The 25228-nt window shown below is 45.9% G+C and overlaps 1 long non-coding RNA gene across 1 annotated transcript in view; it reads left to right on the forward strand.

Annotated features, from left to right (window-relative positions):
* The first annotated feature begins 361 nt into the window (after window positions 1-361).
* LOC137352383 (uncharacterized) overlaps window positions 362-25228 on the forward strand; it is a 34717-nt gene continuing 9850 nt past the window's right edge. Inside the window, exons 1-2 of the long non-coding RNA XR_010969698.1 lie at window positions 362-898; window positions 4285-4418. This is a non-coding gene — a long non-coding RNA (uncharacterized lncRNA). The remainder of the gene's footprint in view (window positions 899-4284; window positions 4419-25228) is intronic.

A 25228-nucleotide genomic window follows, 5' to 3' on the forward strand; every position in this document is an offset into this window, starting at 1 on the left:
TTCTGCAGGACAATTTAGAACCAATGGGATTTGGCGGTCATCCTACACTTGGGACCCTCAAGATAACTGTGGTACTTAACTTTATGCATCAAGATCTTTTCAGGGATCCACCAGGGACATGCATGGTATCTCCCAGGTTGCAGTGCACCACTGCATTAAGGAGGTAACTAATGCCCTGTTCAAGAGGGCCAGTGATTATGTGCGCTACCAGACTGACCCTGACAGTCAGGCCGAGAGGGCCATTGGATTTGGGGTGATAGCGAGATTCCTACAAGTACAAGGTGTGATAGATTGTACGCATGTGGCCATCAAGGCTCCCACAGACTAACCAGCTACCTTCATCAACAGGAAGGACTTCAATTAATGTTCAACTGGTCTACGACCACCGAAAACGTCTCCAACAGGTGTGTGCCTGCTTCCTGGGAGGCAGCCACCAAAACCTACATACTTTGACAGTCCCAGGTGCCTCAGCTTTGCATTTCCCCTGCTCGCCTTCAGGGATGGATTCTTGGACACAAGGGTCCATTGAAGACATGGCTTCTGATGCCTGTGAGGAATCCTCGCAATGCACCGAGGGAGAGGTATAACACTTGCCACTCCACCTGAGCAACCATCGAGCATGCCACTGAGCTGCTGAAGATGAGATTCTGCTGCCTGGATCAATCTGGTGGAGCCTTGCTATATGCCCCAGCGAGGGTCTCATGTAACATGGTGGTCTGCTGTGCTCTGCATAATCTAGCACTTCAGAAGGGTGAGGCTTTATATGATGAAGGCATCATGAGCGACAAACATCCTCCGATGAAGAGGATGCGGAGTAGAGACAGGACCAAGCAGCTGTAGAAGAAGACTACACGGTGATGGAGGCCAGACATTGTGAGCGACGCACAAAGGAGGCAAGGTACAACCTCACAATTATCCGATTTCAGCCACCCTGATGTCTACTCAATAACAATGCATTAAATACTGACCATCATGCATGTAGTCTTCCATCTCCTTTCCATCTGTGCTACCTGAATGCACATCAGCTACATTGTGCACTAGTGCCCATGGGAGAGCATAGGTTGATTACTTCTTCACTCACATTGCCATGATAATGATGCCTGTGGTCACATTGGCACTACTCTAAAGGGTATGTTGGAATTCAGAGGGTCACAATTCAGGCATGGTGGAAGCTGATTTCCACACAATGAAGTCGAATGATTGGCACAAAAGAACATTTAATTAAATTGTACATGAATACTTGCGTCACCTATGAATACCCATAGAGTCATGGAGTCGTACAGCGTAGAAACAGGCTCTTCGGCTCACCGCGTCCATGCCGACCATAATGCCTATCTATACGAATCCCACCTGCCTGCATTAAATCCATATCCCTCCATGCCTTGCTCATTCAGGTACCTGTCCAGATGCCTCTTAAATGTCGCTACTGTTCCTGCCTCCACCACTTCCTCAGGCAGCTCATTCCAGATGCCCACTATTCATTGTGTGAAAAATGTACCCCTTTGATCCCCTTTAAACCTCCTCCCTCTTACCTTAAATCTATGCCCTCTAGTTTTAGTCACCTCTGCCATGGGAAACAGACTCTGGCTATCTCCCCTATCTATGCCTCTCATAATTTTATATACCTCTATCATGTCTCCTCTCAGCCTCCTTCGCTCCAGGGAAAACAGACCCAGCCTATCCAATCTCTTTTTATAACTCAAGCCCTCCAAACCAGGCAACATCCTTGTGAATCTTTTCTGCACCCTCTCTAGCTTAATCACATCTTTCCTGTAGTGCGGCGACCAGAACTGCACACAGTACTCCAAATGCGGTCTAATCAACGTTATGTACAACTGTAACATGACGTCTCAACTCTCGTACTCAATGCCTCAGCCGATGAAGGCAAGCATGCCATACGCCTTCTTCACCACCCTGTCTACCTATGTTGCCACTTTCAGGGAACTATGTACTTGCATCCCAAGGTCTCTCTGCTCAAGAACACTCCCCAGGGCCCTGCCATTCACTGTATATGTCCTGCCCTGGTTTAACTTTCCAAAATGCATCACTTCACACTTGTCTGCATTAAGTTCCATTTGCCACTCCCTTGCCCACTTTCCCAGTTGATCTAGATCCTGTTGTAACCTTAGAAAACCTTCTTCACTGTCCACTGTACCACCAATTTTGGTGTCATCTGCAAACTTACTAATCATGCCCCTTACATTCACATCCAAGTCATTAATATATATGACAAACAACAGAGGGCCCAGCACCAATCCCTACGGCACAACACTGGTCACCGGCCTCCAATCTGAAAAGCAACCCTCCACGACCAACCTCTGCCTCCTATCACCAAGCCAATTTTGTATCCAATTTGCTAGCTCACTCTGGATCCCACGTGTTTGAACCTTCTGGACCAGCCTACCATGCGGAACCTTGTCAAAGGCCTTGCTAAAGTCCATCTAGACAACGTCCATCGCCCTGCCCTCATCAATCTTTTTGGTCACCTCCTCGAAAATCTCAGTCAAATTCGTGAGACATGATTTCCCATGCACAAAGCCATGCTGACTATCCCTAATCAGACCATGCCTTTCCTGATGCATATAAATCCTGCCTCTCAGAATCCCTTCCAATAAGTTTCCCACCACTGATGTAAGGCTCACCGGCCTGTAGTTCCCTGGCTTATCCCTGCTGCCCTTCTTAAATGAAGGCACAATATTAGCTATCCTCCAGTCTTCCGGTACCTCACCCGTGGCTAACGATGATACAAAAATCTCTGCCAGGGCCCCAGCAATCTCCTCCCTTGCTTCCCATAGCATCCTAGGATACACCTGGTCAGGCCCTGGGGATTTATCCACCTTAATGCGCTTCAAAACCTCCAACACCTCCTCCTTTGTAATGTTGATATGCTCCAGGATATCGGTGTTCCCTCCCTTGAACACACTAGCTTCCATGACCTTCTCCACGGTAAATACGGACGAGAAATATTCATTTAAGACCTCGCCCATTTCCCGTGGCTCCACACATAGATTGCCACACTGATCCTTAAGGGGACCTACTCTCTCCCTAGCTACCCTTTTACTCTTAATATACTTATAGAATCTTTTAGGATTCTCCTTTATCTTATCTGCCAGGGAAATCTCATGGCCCCTTTTCGCCCTCCTAATTTCCTTCTTAAGTGTAGTCCTACATCCCCTATACTCCTCGAGGGACTCGCTCGATCCCAGCTGCCTATACCTGACATATGCCTCCCTTGTTGCCTAATCCTCCTATTCCTACCCTCACTAGCACGTGACACAGGGAGTAATCCTGAGATTACAACCCTAGATGTCCTGCTTTTTAACCTTCTGCCTAACTCCCTATATTCACTTTGCAGGACCTCATCCCCATTCCTTCCTATGTCGTTGGTACCAATATGGACCACGACCTCTGGCTGCTCACCCTCCCCTTTCAGAATGTCCTGCAGCTGTTCCGAGACGTCCTTGACCCTAGCACCAGGGAGGCAACATACCATCCTCGAGTCTCGTTTGTGGCCACAGAAATGCCTATCTGCACCCCTTACGATAGAATCCTCTATCACTATAGCCCTTCCAACCCTTTTCCTCTCCTGCTGTGCAGCAGAGCCCTCCGTGGTGCCACGAACTTGGCTGTTGCTGCTTTCCTCTGGGAGGTCATCCCCCCCAACAGTATCCAAAACGGTATATCTGTTTGAGAGGGGGATGGCCACAGGGGACTCCTGCACTACCTGCCTGCACCTACTACTCCGTCTAGTGGTCACCCATCTCTTTTCTACTCGTGCAGCCATTACCTGCGGTGTGACCAACTCACTAAACATGTTATCCACGACTTCCTCAGCATCGCGGATGCTCCACAGTGAATCCACCCGCAGCTTCAGCTCCGTAATGCGGGTAGCCAGTAGCTGCAGCTGGATACACTTCCTGCACACATGGTCACCAGGGACACTGGAAGCGTCCCTGAATTCCCACATAGCGCAGGAGGAGCATACCAATGGGCTGAGCTCTCTTGCCATGACTGACCCTTAGGTTAATTAGTTACTCCCTTAATTAAAAAATACTAATTATACTAGGGGCCTTGTTCTACCCACTTCAATCTAAAGTCCTTAAAAAAAACCACTTAGTAGTACTCACCTTATCACCAGAGGATTTCTTTCCAACAAAAAAAACAACTTTCCCCTTATTTTTTTAAGATATTCTAACAGCTGCTACTCACCAACCAATCACCTTGCAGCTCTGCTCTGACGTCACTGTTTGCCTTTTTTTTTTCAAAACTCCGGCGCGCTGGAAGAGGTTCGACTGCTCTCCGCTCCGCTCCCGGAAGATAAGAGACTGGGCCTCGATCCTCGGGATGGATTTATAGGCTCCGCTCCCGGCGTTCTCCCCACAGGTCCATTCCGTTCCTCTCCGCTCCGCTCCCGGAAGGTAAGAGACTGGGCATCGATCCTTGGGGTTGATATATAGGCTCCGCTCCCGGCGTTCTCCCCACAGGTCCGCTCCGGTCCTCTCCCGGAAGGTAAGGTAATGTGTGGCTAGGTTTTTTTTTAATACATTTGTGGGTGCTCCTACACAGTGTGACCCCTGCGCTAGCAGCTATGCTGGAAGCAGGTTGCTGATCAGGCTGCTCCTTGGCCTGAGATGACTTTGACAGGCATCTGGGTACCTGAGGCCTCGAGGGCCCTGGCTGCTTAAGCGCTCCCTGCACTGGTGCAGAACTTTCCTCAGGCGTCACAGCTGCTGGAGCTGGGCTCACTGCCGGAGGGACTGGGGAGCCGGTGTCCACACTGGATTGCCCTGACAGGTGTCTCCAGATGTGGAGGTCAGCCTCTCCTCCTCCCTCTCAAGGCTCGCTTGAACCTCCCTGCTCACCAGAGTAAGACTAGGAGTGGGAAAACTCTCCAGGCTCCTGTTCCTTTTCTCAACTTGCCACTGCTGATCTGAGCTCATGACCAAGGTGAGGGTTTGCAGGTTGTGGCACATCTGTGGAATCTGGCTCTCCAAAAGGGTCACCAACCTCTCTATGGAGGAAGCCATGTGCTCGTATGCCTGGGACATGGCAGCAGTCATCGCATGGATGGACTCCTCCATCGCCTCTGGCAACTCCGCTAGATGTTGCCATACCTCTCTTTTCAACTCCAGAATGCCCTATGCCGTTGACACCAGAGGCTCATCATCCGCCTGGAGCTCAGCATGTGCCTGGCCACCCACATTCCTGTGATTGTAGGAGGCCTCCGCTGTCTCAGCCTCAGCCAGTTGCTCGGATCTGTGTGTGGTGCTCTCACCAGATTGTGAGCCTGATTCTAAAACTGAGTGGTGACCCACCGAGGTGAAAGTGTATGCACTGGTGGAAGGTGCAGGAAAGTTATGGGACATTGCATCCTGTGAGTGTTGCTCCTCCTCAGAGGTTGACAGGTGTCCATCTTGGGCTGTGGTCATCTATGAACACCAACCTGCAAGATACAATGAAAACAACATGTGTGGGTTAGCCTACACATTTCCCATTAAGGACAGCATGCCAGAGCTAGCTCTCCATTATGAATGAATTTATAACTGATAGGCAATAATCACTCTCTTATGCTGGGACCCTGATCTCCCTGTCAGAAATAGCACGTCCACCTTGGCAACCTGCTAGCTCTAGGGCCTCTTATTCGGCCTGGCTGAGAGGACGCATGTCTGGCACTCCACCACCGGTCCTGGCTGCCTCCCTCCTGTTATGGGTGCTCTTATGCAAGAGCAAGGATGTAACAGTTATCAATTGCCATATGTTTCACCATGACAGCTCTGCTAACATGGTCCCCTCAGCAACAACTGGGGGATGTAATGTATGGCATACTGACTCACCCTGTCATGGGATTAACTTGGGCTGAGGTATAAATGAGGGAGACTTGTTTCACAGATGCAGCCTTACATCTGTCATGAACTTGTTATTACCTCCCTGTCTTTGGAATGCCAGTGGCATCCTCACCATGTGGCGCACTATGTAGTGACACCCAAATCACATAAAGCAATTTTAGAATGTGGCACTTGCCTTGGCTGAATACAGTAGGTCATTGGCTCTCTCCCTATCCTACACCCAGTTTCGTCAGGTGAGCCCACAGCTGCTAACCTCCTCTGCAATCTCTGTCCTCAGTTCGTTGGTCAGGTGGAAGGACCTCTTCTTGCCATTCTGCCTTTCCCTTGCAGCTGGAAGGAGAACCAGCAAGGAGGCATCACCGAAGCATGGGGCCACCCTTGCTCTGAGCTCTGACATTCTCAACAGTCTTCCCGGGGGGTTGCTCGTTGAGGTTGCAATTCATGTTAATGTAAAGACTTTTCCGATGACTGAGCTGTTGTAGAATTCAATTGCAGTTCAGTGTTCACAGATAATCGCAGCCCAAGAGGGACTTTTAAAGATGGCACCAGCACCCAGTCTGACATCAGCTGATGCCTTGAACGGCGTCTCGCCTGCCGTCCCCGCCACGTAATTGGAGGAGACGACTGCTTTTATTATGTTAAATGGCCACCTGCTGCATAATCGCGGCAGCGTGACTACTCACGGGGACAGTTACAAGCGGGACTGCTGCCATTTTGCACACCTGCTGTCATTCCCAGCAGCAGGATCATTAAATTCAGTCCATAGAGACTGACATAGAACGCATGACAGAGACAATTGGAGAATAAGAGTTTTTAAAAAAACATCAATGCAATCAATGCCATGGGAGATTAAATAAGAACATAAGAAATAGGAACAGCACCTTGAACCTGCGCCCCCATTCAGAAAGATCATGGCTGAACTTTTACATTGTCTCTACTTTCCTGCCCTATCCCCACATCCCTTGATTTCCTTAGTGCCTAAAAATGTACCAATCTCAATATTTCAATGGCTGTTCATCTGCAGCCTTCTGGGACAGAGAATTCCAAATATTCACAATCTTCTGATTAAAGACATTTCTCCTCATCTCAGTCATAAATGATTGACCCCTTATCCTGAGACTATGAGTCCTAGTTCTAGACTTGCCAGCTAGAGGAAGCAGCTTCTCAGAATCTACCCTGAAAAGCCCTCTAGGAATTTTATACATTTCAATGAGATCACCTAAACGCCAGAGAATATAGGCCCATTCTAGTCATTTAGAGGCCCAGGCTAATGCCCTGTGTTCAAGTCCCACCACAGCTGCTGGTGAAATTTAAATTTAATTAATTAGTAAAAATAAATCTGGACTTGAAAGCTAGTCTCAATAATGGTGCCATGAAACTATCATTGATTGTCGTAAAAACTCCTCTGGTTCACTTATGTCCTTTAAGGAAGGAAATCTGCCATCCTTACCTGGTCTGGACTATATGCGACTCCAGACCCACAGCAATGTGGTTGACTCTTAACTGCCCTCTGAAATGGCCTAATAGGTCACTCAGTTGTCAAGGGCAATTTGGGAGGGGCAACAAATGCTTGTTTTGCCAGTGAGCTCACATCCCATGAAAGAATTTTAAAAATCTACTCAATCGCTCCTCATGGGATGCCCTTTCATCCCAGAAAAGAAGCTAGTGAACCTTTATAAGGATCCCTCTAAGGCAAGTAGATCCTTCTTTAGGTAAGTTAACCAAAACTGTACATGGTCTCACAAAAGCCCTTTTTAATTGCAAGAAGACTTCTTCACTCTTATACGTCAATTCCCTTGCAATAAAGGCTAGTATACCATTTGCCTTTCGAATTGCTTGGTGCACCTGCATGTTAACTTTATGCCATTCATGTTCAAGACCACCCAAATCCATCTGAATATTAACATTTACTCGTCTGTCACATTTTAAGAAATATTCTGCTTTTCCATTCTTTCTACCAAAGTGGATAATTTCCCGCTTCTCCACATTCTGCCACTTTCTTGCCCACTCAATTAATTGCTCTATATCCCTTTGCAGCCTGATTGAATCCTCTTCATAGCTTACATTCTTTACATTACTTGTAAAAGCTATTACAATCTGTTTTTACATTTCTTGCTAGTTTACTTTCATATTCTATTTTCTCCCTCTTTATCAATTTCTTGGTCACCTTTGCTGACTTTTAAAATCCTCCCGATCCTCAGGCTTACTACTCTTTTTGACAATATTGTAAGCCTCTTTGTTTAATCTAATACTATCCTTAACTTCTCTAGTTATTCATGGTTATACTACTTTTCAGTGGAGTTTTTATTCCTCAAGGGAATATATGTTATTAAGGTAGTTGAAGTAGTGTCATAATGAACACAAGCCAAGCCACCTTTCACTTGAATATACAAATAGTTCCATTGAATAAAAGAACATCCCAGCTTAAAAACAACTGTTGCCATCAAGCAACAGAGCAGTGGTGTAATACTGGCCTGCAATTTTGAGATTTCCGAGTTCAAGTGACTTGCACCACTGGTCTGTCATGAAGGTGCTTTCGGGGATGTGAACTGGTTTTGTTCTTCAGCATATACATTGCACTTCAGGCTTCTTCTGCACACAAATTGGAAGATTATTGCTTATTCAGAAGAGAGTCTATAAAATTGAACTTTAGGCAGGCTCTTGCATGTCAGGAATCAAAAGCCAACATAAATTTTTGGAGTCATAAATTTCACATTAGTTGGATTGCTTCCAGTTCCTCCTTTCCCTTGACTTATATATGACAAAATAGAAATCTGGCAAAAGCTGTCACAGCACCAAGAAGCTGGAAGCTCAAAAGTAAAAATAAATATCAGGTTCTGACATGTGAAAACAGGTAATTACACTTAAAGAGCAGTAACTCACAGGGTTGCAGCTTGAGCCATAGGCATACACAACAACTCTTCACCTGTACAAATAAGTACTTGAATGCATTAAGTGTGGTAAAAATGTTGAAGGAACAAGTTTTATATTCCCAGAGTGTATGTGATCAAGTTCCACAGAAAACATTGATTTTCGCACTTTAAAAAAAAAATAGAAAATGTACAAAATAAATTAATTCACAGGATATGGGCATTGCTGACAGAGACTGCATTTATTGCCAATCCATAGTTGTGCTTAAGAACTTGGTGGTGGGCCTCCTTGAATTGATGCAGCTTGTATGATGAAGTTAGACTCACAATGATTTTAAGTAGGGAGCTCCAGGAATTTGACCCAGCAACAATGAAGGTTTGACAGTATATGTCCAAGTCAAGATGCTGTGTGATTTGGAGGTGATGATGTTCCCATACTGTGTTAGCTGTGGATCAGTTGGTAGCTCTCTTGCCTTTCTGAAAGAAGGTTGTGGGTTTAAGTCCTATTCAAGACAAATGAACACAAATTCTGGGTTTCAGTGTTGTGCTGAGGGAGTGACGCATTGTTGAAGGTGCTGTCCTTTGGATGAGATGTTAAACTGTCTGCCCTCTGAGATGGATGTAAAAGATCGAATGATACTATTTCAAAGAAGAGTGGGATGTTCTCCCCAGTGTCAATCTCTATCCCTCAACCAACATCGCTAAAACAGATTATCTGATCACTATCTCACTGGTGTTTGTGGAACCTTGTCTTGTGCAAATTAGCTACTACAATTCCTACATTATAATGGTGACTACAGTTCAAAAATGCATATTGGCTGTACAGTGCTTTAGGACATCCAAAGGTTGTGAAAAGCACGATATAAATGCAAGCCTTTCCACTTGCCTTTGTTCTTCTAGATGGTGGAGGTTGCATGTTTGGAAGGTGCTGCTGAAAAAACCTTGGTGACTTGCTGAAGTGCATTCTGTGGTTAGCGGACACTGCAGCCATGATTTTGTCAATAGTGGGAGGAGTGAATGTTTAATCTGGTGGGCTGCGTACCCATCAAAAGAACTGTTTTGTTCTGGCTGGCGTTAAGCTCCTCGAGTGTGATGGCAGTTGCACCCATCCTGGCAATACTAGGAATATAGGAATAAGAGTAGACCAGTCAGCCACTTGAGCCTGCTCCACCATTCAAATAGATCATGGCTAATATGCACCTTAACTCTCTGTATCTACCTTGGTTGCAGATCTTTAAAAGCTTTGACTAACAAAAATATTTCAATCTCAGTTTTGAAATTTTCAGTTGATTGGACCTCCACATTTCTATTATCTTTTATAGCTCAATGAGATCATCGCTAAATCTGCTATACACAACAGAATACAAGCTTCTTCCATCCGATCAGGTATAGGTTATACCGATCAGGAAAGGATGAACAGGCTTGGGTCTCTTTTCTCTTGAAAAGAGAAGGCTGAGGGGTGATCGAATAGAAATCCTAACAATTGTGAAAGATTTTAGTAGAGTAGACACAGAATGTTTCCACTGGTGAGAAAGGGAAACTAGAGGCCATCAATATTAGATAGGCACCAAGGAATCTAATAGGGAATTCAGGCGCAAGTTCTTTACCGAGAGAGTGGTAGGAATGTGGAACTCGCTATGACAGGGGATGGTTGGGGTGAATAGTATAGATATATTTAAGGGAAGGCTAGATAAACATGTGAGGGAGAAGAGAATCGAGGGTTAGGCTAACAGAGTTAGATGTGGAAGGATGGAAAGAGGCTCAAATGGACCATAAGCGCCAGCATGTATTGGTTGGGACAAATGGCCTGTTTATGTGCTGGTTCTATGTACTTCTAAGTAACCTTTCCTCATAATTGAACTCTCTTAGCCCCAGACAATTCTGGTGAATCTGCGCTGCATCCTTCAATACAAATATATACATCCTGAGGTTCAGTACTCTGAAATGGATACAGTGCTTAGATAGAATCATAGAATCATAGAAAGGTAAAGGCACAGAAAGAGCGCACTTGGCCTGTGGTGTCTGTGCCGGCTGAAAAATGAGTCACCTATTCTAATCCCACCTTCTAGCAATTTGGTCCGTAGCCCTGCAGCTTACGGCACTTGAGGTGCACATCTAGACTCCTTTTGAATGAGTTCAGGGTCTCTGTCTCAGCTACCTTTTCAGGCAGTAAGTTCCAGACCATCACCACCCTCTGGGTGAAAACGTTTTACCACATCTCCCCTCTAATCACTTTAAGTCTGTGCCCCCTCATCACTGACCTCTCTGCTAAGGTGAATAAACCCTTCACATTCACTCGATCCAAGCCCCTCAAAATATGGTACATTTCAATCAGTCATTTCAATACATCCCCTCAGCATTCTTTGTTCCAAGGAGAACAACTCCAGCCTATCCAATCTTTCCTCATAGCTGCATTTTCCAGTCCTGGCAACATCATCCTAAATCTCCTCTGTTCCCTCTCTAGTACAATTACATCCTTTCTGTAATGGGGTTACCAGAACTGCACACAGTACTCAGGTTGTGGCCTAACCAATGAGATCACAGAATCACAGAATAATACAGTGCAGAAGAGGCCCTTCGGCCCATCGAGTCTGCACCGATGCATTAAAACACCTGACCTGTCTACCTAATCCCATTTGCCAGCACTTGGCCCATAGCCTTGAATGTTATGATGTACCAAGTGCTCATCCAGGTACTTTTTAAAGGATGTGAGGCAACCTGCCTCTACCACCCTCCCAGGCAGGGCATTCCAGACCATCACCACCTTCTGGGTCAAAAAGTTCTTCCTCAAATCCCCCTTAAACCTCCCGCCCCTCACCTTAAACTTGTGACCCCTCGTAACTGATCCTTCAACTGGGGGAACAGCTGCTCCCTTTCCACCCTTTCCATGCCCCTCATAATCTTGTTACACCTCGATCAGGTCACCCCTCAGTCTTCTCTGCTCCAGTGAAAACAACCCAAGCCTATCCAACCTCTCTTCATAGCTTAAATGTTCCATACCAGGCAACATTCTGGTGAATCGCCTCTGCACCCCCTCCAATGCAATCACATCCTTCCTATAATGTGGCGACCAGAATTGCACACAGTACTCCAGTTGTGGCCTTACCAAAGTTCTGTACAACTCCAACATGACCTCCCTGCTTTTGTAATCTATGCCTCGATTGATAAAGGCAAGTGTCCCATATGCCTTTTTCAGCACCCTATTAACCTGCCCTTCTGCCTTCAGAGATCTATGGACAAACATGCCAAGGTCCCTTTGTTCCTCGGAACTTCCCAGTGTCAGGCCATTCATCGAATACTTCCGTGTCACATTACTCCTTCCAAAGTGTATCACCTCACACTTTTCAGCGTAAATTCCATCTGCCACTTTTCTGCCCATTTGACCATCCCGTCTATATCTTCCTGTAACCTAAGACACTCCACCTCTGTTAACCACTCGGCCAATCTTTGTGTCATCCGCGAACTTACTGATCCTACCCCCCACATAGTCATCTATGTCGTTTATATAAATGACAAACAATAGGGGACCCAGCACAGATCCCTGTGGTACGCCACGGGACGCTGGCTTCCAGTCACAAAAACAGCCGTCTGTCATCACTCTCTGTCTCCTACAGCTAAGCCAATTTTGAATCCACCTTATCAAGTTACCTTGTATCCCATGTGCATTTGCTTTCTTTATAAGTCCCCCATGTGGGACCTTGTCAAAGGCTTTGCTGAACTCCATGTAAACTACATGGGCGGTACAGTGGCGCAGTGGTTAGTACTGCAGCCTCACAGCTCCAGGGACCCGGGTTCGATTCTGGGTACTGCCTGTGCGGAGTTTGCAAGTTCTCCCTGTGTCTGCGTGGGTTTCCTCCGGGTGCTCCGGTTTCCTCCCACATGCCAAAGACTTGCAGGTTGGTAGGTTAATTGGCCATTATAAATTGCCCCTAGTACAGGTAGGTGGTAGGGAAATATATAGGGACTGGTGGGGATGTTATTGGAATATGGGATTCGTGTAGGATTAGTATAAATGGGTGGTTGATGGTCGGCACAGACTCGGTGGGCCGAAGGGCCTGTTTCAGTGCTGTATCTCTAAACTAAACTAAACTACATCAACTGCACTACCCTCATCTACACACCTGGTCACATGCTCAAAAAATTCAATCAAATTTGTTCGGCGTGACCTCCCTCTGATAAAGCCATGCTGACTATTCCTAACCAAATTTTGCCTCTCCAAGTGGAGATAGATTCTCTCCTTCAGAATTTTCTCCAATAGTTTCCCGACCACTGACGTGAGACTCACTGGTCTGTAGTTCCCTGGCTTATCTCTACAACCTTTCTTAAATAGTGGGACCACATTAGCTGTTCTCCAGTCCTCTGGCACCTCCCCGGTGGCCAGAGAGGAATTAAAAATTAGGGTCAGAGCCCCTGCAATCTCCACCCTCGCCTCCCACAGCATCGTCCGGACTTGGAGATTTGTCCACTTTTAAGCCTGCCAAAACCTCCAATACCTTGTCACTCCCTATGACAATTTGCTCAAGAACCTCACAGTCTCTCTCTCTAAGTTCCATATCTACATCCTCTTTCTCTTGGTTGAAGACAGATGTGAAGTATTTGTTCAACACCCTACCAATGTCCTCTGGCTCCACCCACAAATTTTCCCCTTGGTCCCTAATGGGTCCTACTCTTCCCCTGGTTATCCTGTTCCCATTGATATACTTATTGAAAATCTTGGGATTTTCCCTACTTTTACCAGCCAGAGCTTTCTCATATCCCCTCTTTGCTCTCCTAATTGCTTTCTTAAGCTCTATCCTACACTTTCTGTACTCCACTAATGCTTCCATTGATTTGCTCTCCTTGTATTTGCTAAAAGCCTCTCTTTTCCTTCTCATCGTACCCTGAATGTATCTGGTCATCCATGGTTCTCTGGGCTTGTTGCTCCTACCGATTACCCTAGAGGGAACATGTTGGGCCTGTACCCTCCCCATTTCCTTTTTGAATGCCCCCCACTGCTCTTCTGTAGATTTCCCAACAAGTAACTCTTTCCAGTCTACCTTGGCCAGATCCTGCCTTATTTTACTAAAATTCACTCTCCCCAATCCAAAACCTTTTTTTGCAACTTGATACACAGTTCCAGCATGACCTCCCTGTTCTTATATATTCTATACCTCGGCTAATAAAGGAAAGGATTCCATATGCCTTCTTAACCACCTTATCGACCTGTCATGCTACCTTCAGGGATCTGTGGACATTCACTCCAAGGTCCCTTACTTCCTCTACACTTCTCAGTATTTTCCAATTAATCGTGCATTCCTTTGTCTTGTTTAACCTCCCCAAATGCATCACCTCACACTTCTCCAAGTTGAATTCCATTTGCCACTTTTCTGCCCATCTGACCAGACCATCAATATATTCCTGCAGCCTACAGCTATCCTCCTCGCTATCTACCACACCACCAATCTTTGTGTCGTCTGCAAACTTCTTGATCATGCCCCTTACATGTCCAAATCATTAATATACACCACAAAAAGCAGGGGACCCAGTACTGAGCCCTGCGGAACACCACTGGAAACAGCCCTCCAGTCGCTAAAACAGCCGTCAACAATTACCCATTGTTTCCTGCCACTGAGCCAATTTTGTATCCACCTTAAAATAAAAGCAAAATACTGCGGATGCTGGAAATCTGAAACAAAAACAAGAAATGCTGGATTCACTCAGCAGGTCTGGCAGCATCTGTGGAAAGAGAAGCAGAGTTAACGTTTCGGGTCAGTGACCCTTCTTCGCAACCCGGAACTTCGGAGTTCCGAAGAAGGGTCACTGACCCGAAACGTTAACTCTGCTTCTCTTTCCACAGATGCTGCCAGACCTGCTGAGTGAATCCAGCATTTCTTGTTTTTGTTTGTATCCACCTTGCTGCATTTCCCTGGATCCCATGGAATTTTATTTTTTTAAGCAGTCTGCCTTGTGGGACCTTGTCAAAAGCCTTGCTAAAATCCATGTAAACTACATCAACTGCCATGCATTAGCCCACTCACTCAACATGTCCAAATCACCCTGAAGCCTCTTTGCATTCTCCTCACAACTCACCCTCCCACCCGGTTTTGTGTCATCTGCAAAGTTGGAGATATTACATTTAGTTCCATCATCTAAATCATTGATGTATATTTTGAATAGCTGGGGTCTTAACACCGATCCCTGTGGTACCCCACTAGTCACTGCCTGCAAATTATTGGAATCTGTTCTGAGAGACAGGATAAACTGTCTCTTCGAAAGGCACAAGTTAATCAAGGATAGTCAGTATAGATTTGTTAAGGGAAGATCTTGTTTGACTAACTTGATTGAATTTTTTTGAAGAAGTAACAAGGAAGATAGATGAGGGTAGTGCAGTTGATTTGGACAAGTTGAGTGAGTGGGCTAATGCATGGTAGATGCAGTATAACGTGGATAAATGTGAGGTTATCCACTTTGGTAGCAAAAACAGGAAGGCAGATTATTATCTGAATGGCTATAAACTGAGAGAGGGGAATATGCAGCGAGACCTGGGTGTTATCGTACACCAGTCGCTGAAGGTAAGCATGCAGGTCCAACAGGCGGTAAAAAAGGCAAATGGTATGTTGGCCTTCATAGCGAGAGGATTCGAGTACAGAAGCAGGGATGTCTTGCTGCGATTATACAGAGCCTTGGTGAGGCCACACCTGGAATATTGTGTGCAGTTTTGGTCTCCTTATCTGTGGAAGGATGTCCTTGCAATAGAGGGAGTGCAGCAAAGGTTTACCAGACTGATTCATGGGATGGCGGGACTGATGTAGGAGGAGAGATTGAGTCAGTTAGGATTATATTCGCTGGAGTTCAGAAGAGTGAAGGGGGATCTCATAGAAACTTATAAAATTCTAACAGGACTTGACAGGGTAGATGCAGGAAGGATTTTCCCGATGGTGGGGGAGTCCAGAACCAGGGGTCATAGTCTAAGGATACAGGGTAAACCTTTCAGGACTGAGATGAGGAGAAATTTCTTCACCCAGAGAGTGGTGAGCCTGTGGAATTCGCTGTCACAGAAAGCAGTTGAGTCCAAAACATTGTATGTTTTCAAGAAGGAGTTAGATATAGCTCTTGAGTCTTAAGGGATCAAAGGGTATGGGGCGAAAGCGGGAACAGGCTCCTGAGTTGGATGATCAGCCATGATCATAATGAATGGCTGAGCAGGCTCGAAGGGCTGAATGGCCTACTCCTGCTCCTATTTTCTATGTTACTGAGGTTACTAACTAAAAAAGTCCGAGTGTATCAAGCCTGTGTCCTCAGTACCTTGCTCTATGGCAGCGAGGCCTGGACAACGTATGTCAGCCAAGAGCGACGTCTCAATTCATTCCATCTTCGCTGCCTCCGGAGAATACTTGGCATCAGGTGGCAGGACCGTATCTCCAACACAGAAGTCCTCGAGGCGGCCAACATCCCCAGCTTATACACACTACTGAGTCAGCGGCGCTTGAGATGGCTTGGCCATGTGAGCCGCATGGAAGGTGTCAGGATCCCCAAAAGACACATTGTACAGCGAGCTCGCCACTGGTATAAGACCCACCGGCCGTCCATGGCTCCGCTTTAAAGACGTCTGCAAACGCGACATGAAGTCCTGTGACATTGATCTCAAGTCATGGGAGTCAGTTGCCAGCGTTTGCCAGAGCTGGCGGGCAGCCATAAAGGCGGGGCTAAAGTGTGGCGAGTCGAAGAGACTTAGCAGTTGGCAGGAAAAAAGACAGAGGCGCAAGGGGAGAGCCAACTGTGTAACAGCCCCGACAAACACATTTTTCTGCAGCACCTGTGGAAGAGCCTGTCACTCTAGAATTGGCCTTTATAGCCACTCCAGGCGCTGCTCCACACACCACTGACCACCTCCAGGCGCTTACCCATTGTCTCTCGAGATAAGGAGGCCAAAGAAGAGGTTACTAACTGGCCTGTAATTATTCGATCTATCCTTCGCTCCCTTTTTAAACAGAGGTACGTTAGCAATCCTTCGGCACCACACCTGTATCCAGTGAGGACTGGAAAATGATGGTCAGACCCTCTGCTATTTCCCCTCTTGCTTCTTTTAACAGCCTCGGATACATTTCATTTGGCCCTGGTGATTTATTAACTTTCAAGGATGCTAATCCCATTAATACTTCCTCTCTCCCTAGGTTTATCACATCCAATACTTCACACTCTTCCTCCTTAAATACATCTGCATCGTCCCCCTCTTTTGTGAAGACAGATGCAAAGTATTCATTAAGAACCATACCAACATCTTCCGCTCCTACACATAAGTTACCTTTTTGGTCTTTTATAAGCCCTACTCTCTCCTTAGTTATCCTCTTATTCTCAATGTTTAGATAAAACATCTTTGGGTTCACCTTGATTTTGCTTGCCAATATTCTTTCATGCCCTCTCTTTGCTTTCCTAATTTCCTTTTTGATTTCACCTCTCCACTTTCTATAGTCCTCTCGGCTTTTTGTAGTATTGAGTTCTCGGTGTCGGACATAAGCTTTCCTTTTCTGCCTTATCTTATCCTGTAGGCTCCTTGACATCCATGGGGCTCTAGATTTGGCCGCATCACCCTTTTTCTTTGTGGGAACATGTTTACCCTGAACCCCTTGAATCTTCCTTTTGAATGCCTCCCACTGCTCTGACACTGATTTACCTTCAAGTAGCTGTTTCCAGTCCACTCTTGCTGAATCACTCCTCAGTTTAGTAAAATTGGCCTTATCCCAATTGAAAACTCTAACTCCTGTTCTATCTCTGTCCTTTTCCATAACTATGTTAAAACTGACTGAATTATGATCACTACCATCAAAATGCTCTCCCTGCTAATCCTTCCACCTGCTCACCTTCATTTTCTAAAACTAAGTCTAAAACTGCACCCTCTCTTGTTGGACTTGCTACATACTGGGCAAAAAAGTTCTCCTCAATGCATCTCAAGAATTCTGCTCCCTCAATTCCTTTCACACTAAAATGATGTGATCTTTCCAGAGCTTTATGCACCTGTAGCATCACTTCCACCCCTTTGTATTCCAGCCTGCTGGAGATAGAGGCTATTGGAGATGACGGCTAACATTCCATTCACCTTTTTAATTTTTTCTATGCCTGTCCATTAGTTTTTAGTGATTTCTGTACATGGGTCCCTGACTCTGTTTGCTTCTCCACTGTTCTTAGCTTCTCACTGTTTTGAAAATATTCTGATCTATCATTCTTTGGTCCAAAATGGATGACGTCCACTTCCCCACATTGGACTTCATTGAGCATTCCATCACATTCCTGACTTGTGTATGATACATAGTGGGGAGGCTTTGGTGAGCAAGAAGCCACTTGTCACAGAATATCCCGCCTCAGACATATTCTAATAGCCATTGCATTAATGTAGCTGTTCCAGTTGATTTTCTGAATCTACAATAAACATGTGCATTAGAAGTTTGCTCATCTAAAATGAAAAAATGCAGCCAATCACCTTGAGGTATTCTCCCAGACAGCAAACCAGGAAGTTAAAAAGAAACTGATCATTCTGCATTATGAATTTAAATTTTCAGATAGCGAGATAAATGATTATGATTGGATTAAGATAGAGGCTAAACAATCAGACAAAATTTAAGAAAATATTTTCAAAATAGGTGTTTTTTTATCATAATGGAGAAATTTGACATTTCAGAAATATGTCATTAGTTTTTCACGGTCAGTGATGCTGATCAGCAGTAATAAGGAACATGTACAACATTAAAATCCTAATTACACCTCATTCAACAAGGTGTAACTTTTCAAAGGTTTTTCCAGTGAGACTAAAGGCCAGATCATGTGCTCAGCAGGATGGCGGGTTTTGTGGCCTGTTAAGTGGCCTATTAACGGCCAATTAAGGGTCTGGTCCTGCCACCACTGGGATCTTCCCTGCTTCATGGGCAATTTGTGGCACACAGAGGAGCCCTCCAGGAACAACAGTACCCCTGTGAGCCCCCCCCCCACCCCTACTCCTGGACTGAATGACCACCACCTCGCTGGAGACTTCTAGACTGGCTCTGGTGATCCTGCCTCACCTCCTGTGTTCCAGGTTCCAGCGCTGGGCCTGGGCCCGAGGCATCTGCAGTACCGGCAGTGGCCACCACTCCCGGTGGCGCTGCCAATACTGCTGACCTGCTGAACCTCTGGCAGGATCTAAAGTCTTTAAAGGGATGGGACTAATGCCTCCTGAAACTTTGACCCCAAAAGACTGGAGGATGACTCTGGGGGACTGCAAAAATGCAGAAGCGGGGTTCTCCCCACCTTTTTTGGCCCAATGCCGGGAGCCCCGCCTCCATCACAAAATCCTGCCCAAACAGTGTAAAAGTGGAAGTATCTGTCAATTCATTAATTATTTAGGAAATGCATTGTTACGGGAGCTTGAACAACACACCCTCTGGAGGAACATAGAATCACTGACATCAATTTTTGAAATTCTGTATTCTTCTGTGCATGAGTGGACCCCAAAAGTTCCTGTTAGTTCATTGGAGTAATGACAGCAAACACTGGCAGTTTCATCATCATTATCAGTGCAAAATCTGGACCCATATTGTGTTTCTTGTTCCTCTTCATGTAGGTAATGGCACTGTGCAAGGTAATGTGTGGTGCTGCACAGGTCCAAATGATCTACTTCTGGATTAAAAACAGAAAATGCTGGAAATACTCAGCAGCTCAGACAGTATCTCTGGAGAGAGAACAGAATTAATGTTGCAGTTTGATGACCTTTCATTAGAATTGGGAAAAGCTAGAGATGTAATAGGTTTTTAGCAAGTGAAAGGGTGAAGGTGGAAAAAGAATAAAAGGGAAGGTCTGTGATAGGTTGGAAGCCAGGAGAGATTAAATCACAAAAGGGTTCATGGTGCAATCCCAAAGGGAGTGGTAATGGGATAAGTGAAGGAGCAAAAACTGTATCTAGAGGTGGTGGGAATGGTAGAAGCATGACCAACTGCTGTCTGAAAGCAAAATATAGAAAAAGAGAGAAACAAGAGAGAGAAATAAAACAAAACCAGAAAAGAAAAAGGAAACAAAATGGGGGCAGAAGGTAGAATCTAAAATTGTTGAACTCAATGTTGAATCTAAATGGCTGCGAAATGCCCAGTCGAAGAATGAGGTGCTGATCCTTGAGCTTATGTTGAGTTTCATTGGAACACCTCAGGAGGTTGAGGTCAAAGGTCAGAGTGAGAGCAAGGTGGAGAATTAAAATGGCAGGCGACTGGAAGTTCAGGGGGAGGCAGTGGTGTTGTCACTGGACTAGTAACTCAGAGACCCAGGGTATTGCTCTGGGGACATGGGTTCAAATCCCACCACAGCAGAAGGTGGAATTTGAATTCAATTAATAAATCTGGAATTAAAAAGCTAGTCTAATGATGGCCATGAAACCATTGTCGATTGTTGTAAAAACCCATCTGGTTTTTTAAACTTGAACTTAAACTCTAATTCAGTTGACGCCTATGGATACACGGTGCGCCCACACTAGCATACATATGTGATCCTTTTTGGCCTCCTTGTCTCGAGAGACAATGGATAAGCACCTATAGGTGGTCAGTGGTTTGTGCAGCAGCGCCTGGAGTTGCTATAAAAGCCAATTCCAGGGTGACAGACTCTTCCACAGGCGCTGCAGGTAAAGTTGGTTGTCGGGGCTGTTACACAGTTGGCTCTCTCCTTACACTGCTGTGTCTTTTCCTGCCAACTGCTGAGTCTCTTTGACTCTCCTCTCTTCAGCCCCGCCTTTATAGCTGTCCGCCAGCTCTGGCGATCGCTGGCAACTGGCTCCCACGACTTGTGCTCAATGTCGCAGGACTTCATGACACGTTTGCAAACGTCTTTAAAGCGGAGACATGGATGGCCGGTGGGTCTGATACCAGTGACGAGCTCGCTGTACAATGCGTCCTATTTCAATGCCATTTTCTATGCAGCTTGCATGGCCAAGCCATCTCAAGCGCCGCTGGCTCAGTAGGGTGTACATGCTGGGGATGTTGGTTGCCTCGAGGACTTCTGTGTTGGAAATACAGTCCTGCCACCTGATGCCAAGGATTCTCCGGAGACAGCGAAGCTGGAATGCGTTGAGACGTCGCTCTTGGCTGACATACATTGTCCAGGCTTCGCTGCCATAGAGCAAGGTATTGAGGACATAGGCTTGAAACACTCGGACCTTTGTGTTCCATGTCAGTGCGCCATTTTCCCACAACCTCTCGGCCAGTCTGGACATAGCAGCAGACGCCTTTCCCATGCGCTTGTTGATTTCTGCATCGAGAGACAGGTTACTGGTGATGGTTGAGCCGAGGTAGGTGAACCCTTGAACCACTTCCAGAGCGTGGTTGCCGATATTGATGAACGGAGCATTTCTGACGTCCTGTCCCATGATGTTCATTTTCTTGAAACTGACGGTTAGGCCAAATTTGTTGCAGGCAGCTGCCAGTCTGTCGATGAGTCTCTGCAGATACTCTTCCGTGTGGGATGTTAATGCAGCATCGTCAGCAAAGAGGAGTTCCCTGATGAGGACTTTCCGTACTTTGGTTTTCACTCTAAGGCGGGCAAGGTTGAACAACCTGCCATCTGATCTTGTGTGGATGAAAATTCCTTCTTCTGAAGACTTAAACGCGTGTGAGAGCAGCAGTGAGAAGAAGATCCCAAATGTTATAGGTGCGAGAACACAGCCCTGTTTCACACCACTCAGGATGGGAAAGGAGTCTGATGAGGCACCGTTATGCTGAATTGTGCCTTTCATATTACCATGGAACAAGGTGATGATACTTCGTAGCTTTGGTGGACATCTGATCTTTGCTAATAGTCTGAAGAGACCACGTCTGCTGACGAGGTCAAAGGCTTTGGTGAGATCTATGAAGGCAATGTAGAGGGGCATCTGTTGTTCCTGGCATTTCTCCTGTAGCTGGCAAAGGGAGAACAGCACATCAATAGTGGATCTCTCTGCTCGAAAGCCGCACTGTGTCTCAGGGTAAACACGCTCAGCCAGCTTCTGGAGTCTGTTTAAAATGACTCGAGCAAAGGTTTTCCCCACTGTGCTGAACAGGGAGATTCCACAGTAGTTGTTGCAGTCACCACGGTCACCCTTGTTCTTATAGAGGGTGATGATATTGGCATTGCGCATGTCCTGTGGTACTGCGCCCTCATCCTAGCACAGGCAAAGCAGTTCATGTAGTGCTGAGAGTATAGTAGGCTTTGCACTCTTGATTATTTCAGGGGTAATGCTGTCCTTTCCAGGGGCTTTTCCGCTGGATAGAGAATCGATGGTGTTACTGAGCTCCGATTTTGTTGGCTGTTTGTCCAGCTCATTCATGACTGGCAGAGACTGGGCTGCATTGAGGGCGGTATCAGTGACAACATTTTCCCTGGAGTACAGTTCTAGGTAGTGCTCTGCCCTGCGGTCCATTTGCTTGCTTTGGTCAGTGACCGTTTCCCCTGATTTAGACTTGAGGGGGGCGATCTTCTTGATGGTTGGCCCAAAAGCTCTCTTAATGCCATCATACATTCCCCTGCTGTTGCCTGTGTTGGAAGCCAGCTGAATACGACTGCATAGGTGTTGCCAGTAGTCATTTGCGCAGCGCCTGGCTGTTCTTTGCGCAGTGCTTCTGGCGGCTTTAAGTGCTACGGATGTTAACTCGCTGGGGGCTTTCTTCTAGTTCAGCAGTGCAATGCGCTTAGCAGCTATGACAGGTTCCAGCTCTTCAAAGTGAGATTGAAACCAGTCTGCATTCTGCTTCTCACATTTACCAAAGGTGATCATTGCTGAGTCATAGATGGCGTTTCTGATGTGGGCCATTTGGTCTCTGCATCCCATGCAGGAGTGTTTTGAAGGGCTTTTTCAAGCGAATTGCGAAACTTTTGTGACAGCTGTGGGTGAGAAATTCTGGTAGTGTTGATGCGCGGGTGGTCATTCTGCTTGGAGTGATGTAACTTCTTTGGTTTGAGTCTAACTTTGCTGCACACCAGGGAGTGGTCAGTGTCGCAGTCCGCACTGTGGAAGCTGCGTGTGATTTGAACACTGTTTGTAGAGGCTCATCTTGTGACGATGAGGTCCAGCTGGTGCCAACGATGTGATCTTGGGTGTCTCCATGAAAGCTGGTGACAGGGTTTAGTTTGAAAGAACGAGTTGGTGATGCAGAGGTTGTGATAGGTACACAACTCCAGCAGTCTCTTTCCATTCTCATTCATCCTTCCAATGCCACAGCGCACGAGGCAGGAGGGCCATGAGTCATGGTCGGCCCCAACCCTGGCGTTAAAGTCCCACAGCAGGAACAAATGTTCAGTATTAGGAATGCTACTAATGATTATAGAGACAGAAAAGAGCAGAAGAAAAATAAAGTGAAAAGTTAGAGGCAATATCTGAAGAGTTTTTTTTTTCGGTTCTTTGATCTCACTGTGAAGTCCTTGATTATAGGTAGATCTTGCTTTTCATTGGGGCCCAGTATTATTCTTAAACATTGTTCGCTGTAGGAGACTTTTCTCTCTTGGGGTTCATGTGTCTTTAGTGGATTCAGAGGCTTGTGAGAAAGAGATGGGAGCAGACAGGAGAGATCTACTCAGTTCAGGAGCAAACAGATTTTCTGCCTTCAAACTCTCTGTGGCCAGTTCAAATGAAAATCCTGGAACAGCCAGGTAGTCATGTGACCAGCTGGTCTAACCAGTCCTGGCCCTTGTGGATTGTATCCTCCTTAGCAAGCCCTGGAATGCGCTTCCTCACCTTCGATGTATGTTAGTATGTAAATGTTTTTTTCCAGCCACGGCTGATTTGTTTAACAAGTCATTTCCTCGCTCCAACAACAGTTAAAAATCAATCACAAACAACAAGAAATGCTGGAATCACTCAGCAGGTCTGGCAGCATCTGTGGAAAGAGAAGCAGAGTTAACGTTTCGGGTCAGTGACCCTTCTTCAGAACTGCTTCCGAAGAAGGGTCACTGACCCGAAACGTTAACTCTGCTTCTCTTTCCACAGATGCTGCCAGACCTGCTGAGTGAATCCAGCATTCCTTGTTTTTGTTTCAGATTTCCAGCATCTGCAGTATTTTGCTTTTAGTTAAAAATCAATGTTCATGACAAAATTGATGTGCCTCATTCTTGGCAGTTGGGGCCTGGCATGACAACTGATTTCACCTGCAGAATTCTCACTGTGACCTCTGAACTGATAGGACAAATGGTAGCCTCCCAGCAAATGGCACATGGCAGGTGGCAAAGTACTTGACTACAGACAAAAAAATGGGTCAGGAAGTGATGATTCAGTGATCTGACACTTCTAGTGAGATGTGGCATTCACAGGGAGCACTTTTTGGAAAATTGGGGGGGCCCAATCTGTGATTTCATGACATGCGCTCTCTGTGACACTGCTCCCCACTGTGAGAATTTGTTGAGTTATGGGGGTGGGTGAAATAAACTGCCCACCAGCAGCCCCAACAGCCCCCCCCCCCACCCCACCCCGCAGTCTCTATTACAAGTATTCTTCTTTGTTCTTTATTTAAAGTGTTATCTTGGCTCAGTGGTTGCATTTTTGCCTCCTGAGTCAGAATGTTTAATTCACGTTCCACTTCACAATTTGAGTACATAATCTGGGTTGACATCTCAGTGCTTTGCTAAGGAGTGCTGCTCTGAGGTGCTGTGATTCCGATAAGATGTTAAGCCAAGGTTCTATCTGCCTGTTCAGCTGTAAAAGATGGCATGGCACTAACTGAAGAAAAGCAGGAGAGTTTTCCTGGTCTCCTGACCAGTATCCCTCAACCAAAACAAATTAATTGGTTATTTATATCACTGAGTTTGATGGGAGCATGCTATGCACAAATTGGCTGATGTGTTTATCTAAGTAACAATAGTGACTGTTTTGGGACATCTGAGGATTTAAAAGGCTTTATACAGATACATTTTTTTCCTCTTCTGAATATATTAACTACTTATTTGGGGTAAGGTTGTACAAGTAGCAGATGAAGTGAGAGTGACTGCCCTTGATATCAAGGCTGTATTTGACCGAGTATGGCATCAAGAAGCCCCATCAAAACTGGAGTTAATGGGAATCAGGGGGAAAACTCTCCACTGGCACAAAGGAAGATGGTTGTAGTTGTTGGAGGTCAATCATCTCAGTCCCAGGACATCACTGCAGGAGTTCCTCAGGTAATGTCCTAGGCCCAACCGTCTTCAGCTGCTTCATCAATGGCCTTCCCTCCATCATAAGGTCAGAAGTGGGGATATTTGCTGATGTTTGCACAATGTTTAGCACCATTCACAACTCCTCAGATACTGAAGCAGTCCGTGTCCATATGCAGCAAGACCTGGACAACATTCAGGCTTGGGCTGATAAGTGGCAAGTAACATTCGTGCCACACAAGTGCCAGGCAATGGCCATCTCCAACAAGAGAGAATCTAACCATCTCTCCTTGACATTGAATAACATTACCATCCTGAATCCCCCACTGTCAACATCCTGGGAGTTACCACTGATCAGAAAGTGAACTGGAACAGCCATACAAGTACTGTGGCTACAACAGCAGGTCAGAGACTGGGAATTCTGCA

This window comes from Heterodontus francisci, chromosome 3 (genome assembly GCF_036365525.1).
Source record: "Heterodontus francisci isolate sHetFra1 chromosome 3, sHetFra1.hap1, whole genome shotgun sequence".
Taxonomy (NCBI): Eukaryota; Metazoa; Chordata; class Chondrichthyes; order Heterodontiformes; family Heterodontidae; genus Heterodontus; species Heterodontus francisci.